We start from the raw sequence: 13,208 nt of genomic DNA on the forward strand, positions 1-13,208 counted from the left end.
TTGAAGGTGCGCTGGGAAGCCGGGGCCTGAGCACCACCCAAGATGCAAGCGATGGCTCGCAGCTCCTGGAAGCCCCCAGCCCCTTCGTCCTATTGGTGGTCGTCGTTCCTCCTTGGCGGTGGCAGCAGCGGAGGGAGGCCAGGATTGCCCTGAGGACGATCCTCGCCAGGCTGTGCCCTTCAGGCACCCTTACGAGGCTGGTCCTGTCAGCGGTCCTCACGAGGCTGGTCGCGCCACTCTTGGCGGGGCCCGCGGTCATCCCAACGTCCTCCACCTCGTCCACTTCCTTGGTCGTAGCCCCGGTCGCTGCGCTCGGGGCGTCGACCGAAGCATCCATCTCGAATGGCCTTGAGCTCTTGATAATCATTGGTGTTGTGGCTGCGCACGTTGTGCAAGGCGCAGAATGTATGACCGCCCTTGGACGACTCGGGGAGGTCCCTACCGCGCTTTGTCTCTGGCTCTGCCACGAGTACGGCCACTCCTTTGCGCTTCACGTCCTTGACCTTGGCCTTCTTCTTCTCTGGATCTGCAGCAGGGAGCTCGAGGAGGGAGAGATGCCCCTTCTCAACTCTTGCACACTTGGTTGGTATGTTGAACAACTTCAAAGTCGTGCACAGCTCCTAATGGATGGCGAGCTACTCCTTCATCTTGATGTCACGGACGCCATCGGAAAACGCTGAGATGATGGCCTCGTCCGTCACCTTGGGGATCTTGAGACGCACGCTGTTGAAGCGCTGGATGTACTTCTGTAGGGGTCTCTCTCGGTTGTTGCTTGATGCGGCGCAGGTCACCCGCGGCCGGAGGTTGGTCACGTGTGCCTTGGAAGTTGGCGACGAAGCGGTCGCACATCTCACCCCAAGAGGAGATCGAGCCTAGAAGCAGGTTCAGGAGCCACAAGCGCGCACCCTCCTTAAGAGCCATGGGAAACCAGTTCGCCATGACCTTTTCGTCGCCGTTGGCCGGCTCGATGCTCAGCTCATAAAACTGCAGGAACTATGTGGGGTCGGGGGTGCCGTCGTAGCGTGGAGGAAGGTCCAGCTTAAACTTGCCTGGCCAGACTACGCTACGCAGCTCGGGAACGAGAGCCTGGCAGCCTGCTGTGGCCACCAGGGCCCTTTGCAGGGACGGAGCCTTCCCTTGATGCCCGCGCACCGCCGCCACAGGTGGCACGCGGTCTTGTCGTGGTTCTAGGAGCGCTGGAGCGTTTTCTTGCGGCCGGGGAACCTCTCGCCAGCTTCCTTCTTCGCGCGGGCACGCGGCACGGTGGGTCACGCCGCGGGACTGCATGTCTTGGGGCGAGGATGCCGTCTTGACACGGAGGAGGTGAAGGCGCTTCATGAGCCGCGCGTCTCAGCGCGAGGCGCCGTCTTGGTGCAGAGGAGGCGGAGGCGCTCCGTGAGCTACATCGCCCGCAGCTGGAGGTGGGCAAGGCAGCGAGAGGGATGGTGCAGAAGAGCCTCCAGCGGCACTAACGAGCTTGGCGATGCGGTCCAACCAGTCCTCGTAGAGGTCGTCGACCGGGCGGTAACGCAGGAGCTCGCGTGCTATGAGCAGCGCGGCCTGTGCGTCTGTGGGTGGGCGGCGAGCGTGAGACGATGAGCCTGCCGGAGTCAGCAACGGGGTGGCGGTGCGGCCGTCCCGCCGCATGGAGGGGTGCAATGAGGAGGCCTGCTGCTCGTTTACCGCCGGGCCGGTGGCGGTGTTGGCAACAGGGGATGGAGAATGACGGGGAGGCCCACCGACAGGGGCCGTCTGAGCGACACGGGCGACGAGGGCAGCCCGACGCTTGGCGTGGGCTCGGCGCTCATCCGACACGGGTGTGGTGGAGGCCCTACCTGGCGCGCCAAGTGACGGATTTCGGGTTCCGGCAAAACCCTTGAGGTTCGAACACTGGGGTGCGCACGAAGATCTCTCCTCATCTAGCTCTCACCCTCACCACAATCTCAACTCTTAGCGCGTCGAACCTGCAGAACTAAGGGACACAAGATTTATACTGGTTCGGGCCACCGTTGCGGTGTAATACCCTACTCCAGTGTGGTGGAGCGAAGGGACGCGGATCAGCGGAAGGAAAACTTCAGCTCACCCCTACCTGGCGCGCCAAATGTCGGATTTCAGGTTCCGGCAAAACCCTTGAGGTTCGAACACCGGGGTGCGCACGAAGATCTCTCCTCCTCTAGCTCTCGCCCTCACCACAATCTCAAGTCTTAGCGCGTCGAACTCGCAGAACAAAGGGACACAAGATTTATACTGGTTCGGGTCACCGTTGCGGTGTAATACCCTACTCCAGTGTGGTGTGATGGATTGCCTCGTGGGCTGAGGATGGACAGTTACAAGGGGAAGAACGGCCTCCTGAGGAGAGGTGTTCTTGTGCTTGGCGAGTTTGTGTGGTATCTGATGGTCTGAATGATCCTCCCTCCTTTGGTAAGGTGGTGGCTAGTCCTATTTAAAGTAACCGCATTCAACTATTGTCCACAAGTCCATTCATTATGTTGTAGTTGAGCCAGTGCTACATATTGCAGTAGACGAGATATAGCACTGGCAAGGTGAATCATGCTGGAGTCTAGAGCGCCGCCTCTAGTGCCATGGGCAGGGGATACATGGGTTGGATAGTAACCGTTGTATGGGCCGAGAAGAAAGCTTATTTGTCAGGACATAAGAGCCCTGAAGAAACTCGTGCTCTAAACCATCTTCTTTTCTCCTCCTCACTGTCTGTCGCAATGCAGAGATGGGCACAACCTCCACTTAGGGTGGGCATAAAATCTGACCAAACAAAAACTAGAACGAAACTGACACTGAATAAATCAAATATTAGGTTTTTTAACGAGTAAAGATAAAGAAGAGTTCTGTTTCTTGTGTTACTAACTGAACAAAATTCGATCGGTGCTGTATTTAAACAGGTGCGTGACCAAAAGCTGGCTTGATGAAACACCCAGCTTCATGGTGGCCAGTCTTTTGGCTGATTATCCGAGGAACACTTTTGTCTGAATAAAGCCCTCTGCTTTTATTTTGGAGAAACATAAAAGCCCTCTGAATTGGGCGCAATTTAAACAGTTAGCCGAAGTAGCCAATACATTCTGGCCCAGAGTTTACAGCCCACTCTCAGTCCAGTTAGAGACGCCGATCGACCTTATTCACGCACGCCCCACGCATAGAGAGATGCAGCGGCCTGGCATTCTCCGTCCCTCTCACCCCTGAGTCGAGTCCCGCCGCCGCCGCCTGACTACCTGAGCCGCCGCCGCTGCCTCACGATGTAAGTATCTGGACTTTCCCATCCGCTCTCTTAGTTTGTTCTCGCGTGTCGACCATCTCGCATAGTTGTCTACCTGTGATGATCCTCGCGGATGGCTGCAGTTGTAGTTAGCTGCTGCCGACGTCTTGATGTTTCTCCGATTGATTAAAGGTTGCCGACTAGTTTACCTGCTGCCGATTTAGAAACCTGGCACGGTCTTATTATCAGACATTGGAACTACTTCTACTGTCTCCTTACATTTAATTGTGATAGTTTTGTACAACCCATCAAGAATTTGACACTATGAGAAAGAAAGCATCCAGTGGTGGTGTTGCACTTCCTCCTATGAGAGGATGTTGCTGCGTTGCTAGTACTTAGATACACAAGTTTTTCCTTCCATGTAAGAATCGTGTGAGTGGTTCAGCGCCTGGGTTAGTCTCCTGGTGTGACGCAACTGATTATACTTGTGCTTAAACTATTTTTAACTGCCAACAAAGAAACTGGGATATAGGCGTATGGCTTGCTGGTATGAAGGTATATATATGTCTAAGGTCCAGAGTTGCTCTCCAGGTTGTGATGCCAACTACTTGTGCTTAAATTTAACGGCTAACAAAGAAACTGATGTTAGCATTTTGTCTATTTTTTTATAAATCAAAGTTTTCCTTGTGTGGAACAAGGATGCACGGATAATGCTGGGCATGAATCTATAGTCTTCGCATGATTACAGATTGATATATTTTATGCAGTGATTGCTAGATTTCTCCCTGTCTATGTTTTTTTTGGAAATTGTGCTTTCTTGCATTTGCTTCTACCTGTTTTTCTGCATTAGTTTTTTTCACCTGCTTATCTGCATTGGATTGACATGACATTCGTTTGTATTACAGAAATAAGTAGCCAATCCTTACATCAGGCAAGATGGTGCAGTATAATTTCAAGAAAATCATTGTTGTCCCTCCCGAGAAGGACTTCATCGACATAATCTTGTCCCGCACTCAGAGGCAAACACCGACTGTTGTCCACAAGGGCTAAGCTATCAACCGCATTTGCCAGTTCTATATGCGCACGGTTCACTATACTCAGCAGAACTTCTATGAAAAGCTGTCCACCATCATTGACGAGTTCCCCCGACTGGATGACATCCACCCTTTCTATGGTGATCTCCTTCATGTGCTCTACAACAAGGATCACTACAAACTTTCCTTGGGTCAGATCAATACGGCTCGCAATATCATTGCAAAGATCTCCAAGGATTATCTGAGGCTGCTCAAGTATGGAGACACCCTGTACCGGTGCAAGTGCCTGAAGGTAGCTGCATTAGGTCGCATCTGTACTGTTCTAAAGGGTATCAGTCCTAGTTTGGCATACCTGGAGCAGATCAGGCAGCACATGGCCAGGCTTCCATCAGTTGACCCAAACACCCGTACTATCTTGATTTGTGGCTATCCAAATGTTGGAAAGAGCTCTTTCATGAACATGGTTACAAGGGCGGATGTGGATGTACAGCCTTATGCTTTCACAACAAAATCCCTTTTTGTTGGGCATGCGGATTACAAATATCTTCGGTACCAAGTGATTGACACTCCAGGGATCCTTGATCGGCCTTTTGAGGACTGGAAGATCATAGAAATGTGCAGTATCACCGCTCTTGCCCACTTGAGGGCTGCTGTGCTGTTCTTCTTGGACTTCTCTGGGTCTTGTGGGTAAACTATTGGTCAGCAAGCTGCACTCTTCCACAGTATTAAATCCTTGTTCATGAATAAGCCTCTGATCATTGTGTGCAACAAGACTGATTTGCAGCCGCTTGATGGGCTTTCCGAAGAGGACATGAAGCTTTTTTTATATAAAAGAGAGCTCCCTCTCCGATTTCTATTAAGAGAAATCACCAAGTTTTTTTCTTACAGCTAAAAAAGATAAACTGACATAACTACCCCCCCCCCCCAAGGTCAGGCATTGCTTATCGAGGAGGAAGTGGAGCCATCCCTCCCCTCCCCACAAACCCCCGAGCAATGTATCCCCAGGGGAAGATCTAAGGCTTGGGCTCAAACCGATCCCAGTACCAGCAACATAAGGTTCACTAAAGCAGAATAGAAGCAGTTTTAATCTCATACAAATCTGGAAACATCCCCCATACAAGCGCTCAACAAAGAGCGGTGTGAAAGCAGAGCAGCAACAGCCTCATTAAGCGTCCACCACAGCAACGAATGCCAGAGGGTTTGTAGCTTAACCCACAATTCTTCGGGTCCCAAGACGCCATCCATGAACTGCCTTGAACACTTCTTCAGCAACTTTGCCAATCTGCTTCACACCTGCCTCCATCATCTTATTTCTTATGGGTTTTTTCTGCAAAATATTCCAATCATATAAGTTCTTGAGTAATAAGTTAACAGGTATACAAGGATCATTTACCCTGTTATTATCAAAAACAACACTATTTCTCAATTTCCAAATTGTCCAACATATAGCCGAGACTCCTATCAAAACTAAACTCATCTCATCTTTCCCAAAAAAAATTGTCTAATTCTTAACCACCAGTTCTAAATCTCCTGGTATATCATTTAAGTTAAAAGCACATTTCAAAATATTCCACAAAAGCCTAGCTACTGAGCAAGTTAGAAACAGATTATTAACACTCTCTCTATTTCCACAGAATGGATAGTTTTCATCACCATTCCACCCCTACACCGCAGGTTATCCTTAGTGAGAATGCTATTTTTAAGAGCCAGCCACATAAAGACTTTGACTCTAGGTGGCATTTTAATTTTCCACATGTATAGGTGTGGGTATTTGACTCCATTATCTATAAGATGTGTGTATAAGGATTTTACTGTATAAATTCCATCTTTTTGTCAAAGTCCATCTTACTTTATCTTTTACATCTCTCAATATCACCGAACTGCACACCTCTTTTATATGATCCCAGAGCTCTTTTGAGTCCCCAATCAAAGCCCTTCTAAAACTTGTATTATCAAGTCCTTTTTAAAAAATTTCTTTAACCGTTTTTTATCAAAACAAATAGTATATAACCTGGGGAAATTTTTACAGAGTGGAGCAGATCCAATCCACCAGTCTTCCCAGAACCTGGTATTTCCTCCATCTCCTATCATGAATTTGCATAAAGAGGTAAAATATTCTTTATGTTTTAATAACTCCTTCCAAAATTGGGAGTCACCTTGTTTAACAGATAAGTTTCCAATAGATTTGGATCCTTGATATTTTTTTGAGATAATCTCTTGCCATAGCCCCTCCGTGTTGTAGATTTTCCACCACCATCTGCTCAAGAGAGCTTTATTCATCAGAGCTAGGTTTTGAATCCCCAAACCACCCATGTCCTTAGGTCTGCAGACATCGGACCATTTAACCAGATGATACTTCTTCTTTTTATCATCTTCTTGCCACAATAACCTAGCTCTAAAGAAGTCCATTCGCTTATTCACCCCAATGGGTAATCCATAAAAGGACATCATAAAGTATGGGATGCCTGTCAAGGAAGATTGTATCAAAGTAACCCTTCCAGCACTAGCAAGTAGCCTCCCTTGTCAGTTTTCACATTTTTTCTCCATCTTACTCTCTGGAGGTTTCCAGTGCTTGTTGCTAATTCTATTACAATCTACAGGCAGACCTAAATATTTCATTGGCAGAGTCCCAATGGGGCAAGTGAATATCCTAGAATATTCATCCTTTTTGTTCTTGGCCTCCCCAAAAAGGAAAAGTTCACTCTTATGAAAATTAATTTTCAGACCAGACATCTGCTCAAAAAGGCATAATATATATTTGAGGTTATGTGCACTATCTATATCATCTTGTAGAAGGAATATGGTATCATCTGCATATTGCAACATGTTAATCCCATTTGTGGCATATTCTTCCAACACCCCTTTAACTAGGCCATTTTTTGGCATTATCAAGCATGATAGCTAAAGCATCAGCCGCCAAGTCAAAATTAAGAGGTGACAGGGAATCTCCCTGCCTTGGCCCTTTATGAGTAGGAAAATACTTCCCTAGATTTTCATTCACTTTCACACAAACTTTCCCCCCCTCTAATTGTTTCCATCACCCAATCTATCCATTTGTCTGGAAATCCTTTCATTTTAAGCATTTGGAAAAGAAAGGACCATTTAATTTTATCGTAAGCTTTTTCAAAATCAATTTTCAAGAGCAACGCCCCTTGTTTCTTTTTTTATGCTATTCAAAGCTTCATGCAGAATCAAGACCCCCTCCATGATATATCCACCTTTAACAAAAGCAGTTTGCACGGGGGAAATGACATCTGTTGCCACCATATTCAATCTGTTCATCAGAACTTTAGTAATAATTTTGAAACAAACATTCAGCAAGCAAATAGGCTTGAAGTTTTGTATTTTGGCAGCGTCTTTGCTTTTTGGGACCAAAGTAATAATCCCATAATTCAACCTACTAATATCATTTTTTTGTTTCCAAAATCATCTAGTAAGGCCTTAAGATCATTTTTGACTAACTCCCAGTAATGTTGATAGAATTCAGCTGTAAATCCATCAGGGCCAGGCGACTTATTATGTGCCATATTAAACACTACATTGTTAATTTCCTCCAAAGAGAACTCATTGATCAGCATGTCTCTATACCGTTCCTGAATCATTCTTGGATTTTCAATATTCAAAGAGATCGTAGAATTGTCAGGATGACCAAACAAGTTTTTATAGAAGCTTGTTATATATTCCACCAGATTTTTGTCTCCTTCTATCACCCCTTCCTCCTGCTCAAGCCTATTAATTTTATTTCTCCTAAGTCTTCCATTTGCCTTGGCATGGAAGAATTTTGTGTCGCTGTCACCTTCCAATAATTCATCTACCTTAGCCCTTTGCTTCCACTTGGCTTCTTCCTATTGCAACAATATGTCCAACTGAGCTCTCTGCTCTATTTGCTCTTTTCTAACATCAACAGTAAGTCCATTTTGTTCACAATGTTTATCAATATTATCTAGCTTAAGTAAAATGTCTTTTTTCAGCTCAATATACCAAGCATTTCTGTTTTTGTTCCAGCCTTTAAGTTTAGGCCTCAGAATTCTAAATTTCCCCAACAACCTGTCCACACTGTCTCCAATTATACTAGTGTCATTCCACACATCATGTATAATCTTGTCAATACCCTCTCGTAAAAACCAGGCATTTTCAAATCTGAATATTGGATCAGCTTTTTGAATGTCCCCGGAATCCAAAAAAGTGGTGTATGATCAGATTTCTCTCTAGTTAGGGCAGTAATTTGGGTCAAGGGGTATACCTCTTTCCATTCTGTACTACGTAGAATTCTATCCAATTTTTCAAAGGTGGGTATAGGCAAATTGTTACCCCATGTAAATTGTCTAACATTCATCTTGAGCTCTCTAACTCCATCTTGTTCCAAAATAGCATTAAACAGAAAACTCCAGTGCCCAGGGGAACCTGGTTTATTTTTTTCACTGGCTTTTCTAATGATGTTAAAATCACCCCATATCAGGATAGGGTTTATACTGGTTTGGAAGATTCTAGACAGCTTAGCCAGGAATTTAGATTTCCTTTCTGGTTGAGCATCACCATAAATCAGCACCAAGTCCCAAATGAACCTAGTTTTTAGATCTTGCACTGTCATTTTAATATGGTAGTCTTCTTCACTTTGTGAAATCACATCAAGAGTGGTGTAATTCACTCCTAACAAGAGTCCACCAGATTTCCCCCTAGCAGGAGTGAAATGCCAGTGGAAGTCTCTATCAGCACAGATTTTCTGTAGATCATTTCTAGAAAATTCTTGTCTCATGGTCTCTTGCAGGTCCAGAAAGTCTACTTTCATGTCCATTACCATTTCCCTAAGGAACCTCCTTTTAATGTCTCCCCCAAAACCTCTCATATTCCAAAAGATGCCTCTCATTTTTTGTTTCTTTTTCTTAGCAGAAAGTTCTAACAATTTAACAACAAAGGCAGTTTTCACCCCAGAACCTCTGGTGGTTTTCTCTTTTTTCTCTCCTTTGCTGAGAAAAGTTCTCTAACTATTTCCCAGTCCTCATCATCTTTTCTATTCCCCTCCTCATCTCCCTGATCAATAAGATCTTCTAGGGTATGCTCCCCAGTATCAATGATCTCATTCTCCTCAAGCAACACATCTTGTTTCTGTTTTTTATTTAAGTCAGACAGCCACAAGTCAATTCTAGCCTGCTCTACATTTTTTATCAATTCCGGATTATGTGTAATCACCTCAGCATTTTTTCCTGGTGTGACCCTTACCCCCTCATCAACCTTTTGCGGGAGAGTATTAGATTTAGGAAAGCTTCCAACACAAGGTAACTCACCATAGTTATCTTTCTTTGCTGCCCTTTCCTTGGCCAGTTCTGTGATGTTACGATCTTCGTTTCTCTTTAGTCTAGCACATCTTCTCAGTTCCTCTTCTGCATCTTTCAGTACAGCCTCTCCTTTCCCAGATTTTTTGATCTTAGTCTCGAAAGAGTCTGTGTCTTGACTGGCTGTGTAATCCAATGGCTCAACATACCCTAGCCCAATGGCCTGGTCAATCAATTCTTGCTCTATCATTTCTCCCCCTTCTTCCTGTTTGTCCTCCACTCCCATATCCTCATAAACGGCTTCTACCTCTTCATCTTCATTGCTACTTTTATCTCCAGATTGTGACCCCTTCACCTCATCACCTCCCTTCAAATTGATCTGGAGTAGCTCATGCTGTCTTTTAACCTCATTCTCAAGAGTTTTCCTAATAAACTCCATTTTTTCCTTTTTTTTCCTCTTCTAGTATTAGTTGTGCAGTCTGCCTGGTAGCCAGCTCCTCTGCTTTCTGCAACCTGATCATCAGACTATCTTCCCTCTTGTAATTCTGCAACTGCAACTGTCTCCTTACTTTTTTTATAAACTTCATTAGTCTAACAGATTTCACTAGGTTTCAGGACCACCTGCTCATATTGTTTCAGACCCAGATCTCCCAAGTTCATGCTCTATTTTCCAGTGTCCATTTGTTTGCTTCTTTTTTGCATGTCATTCTCTCTTTGTGACTCAAAACTCTCAAGATCCAGATATTCAAATATCTTTCTGTTATTTCCCTCGTCAAACTTATACCACCCCTGTTCAGCAACTGAATCAAACTCAAAGTTTATGTCATACAACAACAAGTCCTTAGTAGTTATCTCAGTCCCTGCTGGAATTTTGTGCATGTCTCTCACACCCACCTTCACCCTGATTTCTTCTTGGGAGTGTATGTGCTCCACATCAACCTCCACCACTGGCCCTAAAGCAGATCCAATCTCACACACTCCTAGATAGTGTCTCAAAGTATCAGGCACTCCCCACATCTTTATCCATACTGAGTGGAGCTTCCCCTTGGCTTTATCATCTGGGCTCTAGAAATCAACCTCCACCATTGCTCCTGTTCCCAACAGAGTAAATTTTCCAAAGTTCTTGAGCTCCACCAATTTGGTTTTGCTAGGGAATCTCATCAGAAAGGTTTTTGGACTCTGAAATTTAGATCTCCATGTCCATCCCCATTCAAACATCTTAGCAAATCCATATGCAATTGTAGTTTCATTCAACTACCCAGACTGTACAGTGACAAGTGCCATTGGGTTTATATGCTCAGTAACAACAATGTATTTTGTATGCTGAACCAAAAGACATCCCAAACCTCTGGCTCCATACCCCACATACTTGGCTACAGGTTTAGCTTGCTTCAGAATTGTGCATTCTTCAGTACTATGTGATGCTCTCTGACACACCACACAAAACACCTTGTTTTTGCAGTCACTCTTGAGGTGCCCCTGTTCTTTGCATTTGACACAAAAAAGATCTTTGCTGTTGTTTCCTATTTCCTTCTTCTTTGGAGCGTCTTTTCCTCACTCATCCTTTGTTTGCCCTTGCATCTTCAATATTTCCTGCTTAGGCATGTTAGACAGCAAATATTGGTACTGTTGTGCCATTTGCTCCTGTGGCAAGAAACCAAACTGCCCCAGCCCCATCCCAACAGGCACCAGCTGGGGGAAATTGGTGTTGTTCACCATGGGAAATCCACCTGCCATCTGCATCTGTCCCCCTTGCACACCCATTTGCTGTATATTTGGATTGGTAACCGCAAAGTTACTGCTAGGTCCCACATCCCTATTTCCAGTTTGGGTTCTTTCTTGCTGTCCTCCCCTCTGCCTGAGCCAAATGATCCTCCCTTGCCATTCAGATCTCTCCCACTACCCATCGAAGTCCCTTCTCCTCCAGAACCACTACTATTAGTCCCAGACCCCCCCCCCCCTATAATTTCCATCCCTGTTTCTCCAATCAAATCCTTCCTGAGTATGAGTGCTTTAACGGATGAGGGTGTGATGGCTGTTAAAAATGCTGCATGTGAGAGGCTTCTTGAGCAGAGAGTGGAGATCAAGATGAAGTCAAAGAAGATCAATGACTGCTTAAATAGGTTTAATAGGTTTCATGTTGCTATGCCCAAGCCTCGTGACAACAGAGATAGGCCTACTTGCATTCCTGAGGCTGTTCTTGAAGAAACTTGAGAGGGACCTTGAGAATGAGAATGGAGGTGCTGGTGTCTATTCCGCCAGTCTCAAGAAGCATTACTTATTGGCCAATGATGAATGGAAGGAAGATATTCCCCCTGGAATATTGGATGGGCATAATGTTGCTGATTTCCTGGATCCGGATATCTTGGAAAGGTGTGAAGAACTGGAAAGGGAGGAGGGCCTTCGTCTTGAAGAAGAAGCTGCTCAGGATGCTTTCATGATTGATGGACATGACGAATTAACTGAAGAGCAACGTGAGATATTGGGTAAGATAAGGAAGAAGAAGGCAATGCTCATCCAAGAGCATAGGATGAAGAAGAGTACTGCAGAGAGCCGTCCTATTGTTCCAAGGAAGCATGACAAAGACAGGAAATTCACAACCAAGAGATTGGGCAGGCAACTCACATCCATGGGTGTTGATCATACTGCGGCTGTGAACCGACTTCGCAACCAGTCAAGAGGCCGTAAGCGTGAGAGGTCACTGAGCAGAGCTGATGGTGATGACGCCATGGACGTTGATGGCCAGCATTCCGACAAGAAACTGCGTACAATGTCGAGGTCTAGGTCCAAATCACGACCAATTGAAGAGGTCGTACCAGGTGATGGGCTCAGGGACACTGCTCAAAAGAAGAAGGCCATCAAGAAGTCGAGGGACTCTGTCAAGAACAGGAACAAGGAGGTCGCCATGGAGAGGCGGACCGCGTCATCCCCACCTTGAAACCGAAGCATCTCTTCTCTGGAAAACGAGGCATTGGAAAGACCAGCAGGCGCTAAGCCAGTCAATGTGGATGTTGCTGCTTGCGATCATTGGATCAGGTGTGATAATTGTGTTTCACATGATTGCTATGTTCATGAATAGAAGTACTGTTTTTGTATGTGGATAGGGTTGTGCTGTAGGGAGCTGAGAGTAGCTGACGTATCGTACTGCACTATCGAATTGGATTTAGTAATTTTGTCAGTAACTACAAAAACCCGCTATCATCATAAAGTGGAGATCGGTGATGCAAGCACTGTAGATGGCTTGTGAAGATTGCTCGAGCTACATACACATGTTTATTGTATGTTGAAGCTCAAGTCTTCATTTTCTCCTTGTGATGCAGGAACTGTTATTTCCTGGACTGGGGGTCAAAGAGGAGATAGAACTGTCTGGATTTTAAGTTTTGTCTGGCTTTTGTTCTCTTTTACGCATCGTTCGCATTTGTTAGACTATGTCGTCGCTGAACTGTATGGTAGGTACCTTTGGTTTATTATATGCACTAGTGCGGAGTGGTGTTAATGTAATCTAACGGCCTGCTTGTTCTACCTTTACTGAAATACGTAGTATGTCGCTACTTGCGAGTACTTGATTGTTTCAGTTGTGTTTTTACCCTTTCTGAGATGCAATGGTGCGAGATGGTTTAGATGAGTATCCATTGTTATGTGTCCATTATAAACTGAACACGGATTGAGCGAGATGGTTTTGTTGATTGTTGC

At 45.5% G+C, this 13,208-nt stretch overlaps 1 pseudogene; it reads left to right on the plus strand.

The window, feature by feature from the left end:
• Positions 1-4,144: 4,144 nt before the first annotated feature.
• On the plus strand, positions 4,145-12,509 carry LOC125556508 (nucleolar GTP-binding protein 1 pseudogene; annotated as a pseudogene).
• Positions 12,510-13,208: the final 699 nt, after the last annotated feature.

This window comes from Triticum urartu, chromosome 5A, assembly GCF_056163025.1.
Source record: "Triticum urartu cultivar PI428250 chromosome 5A, HENAU_Tu73, whole genome shotgun sequence".
Lineage (NCBI taxonomy): Eukaryota > Viridiplantae > Streptophyta > Magnoliopsida > Poales > Poaceae > Triticum > Triticum urartu.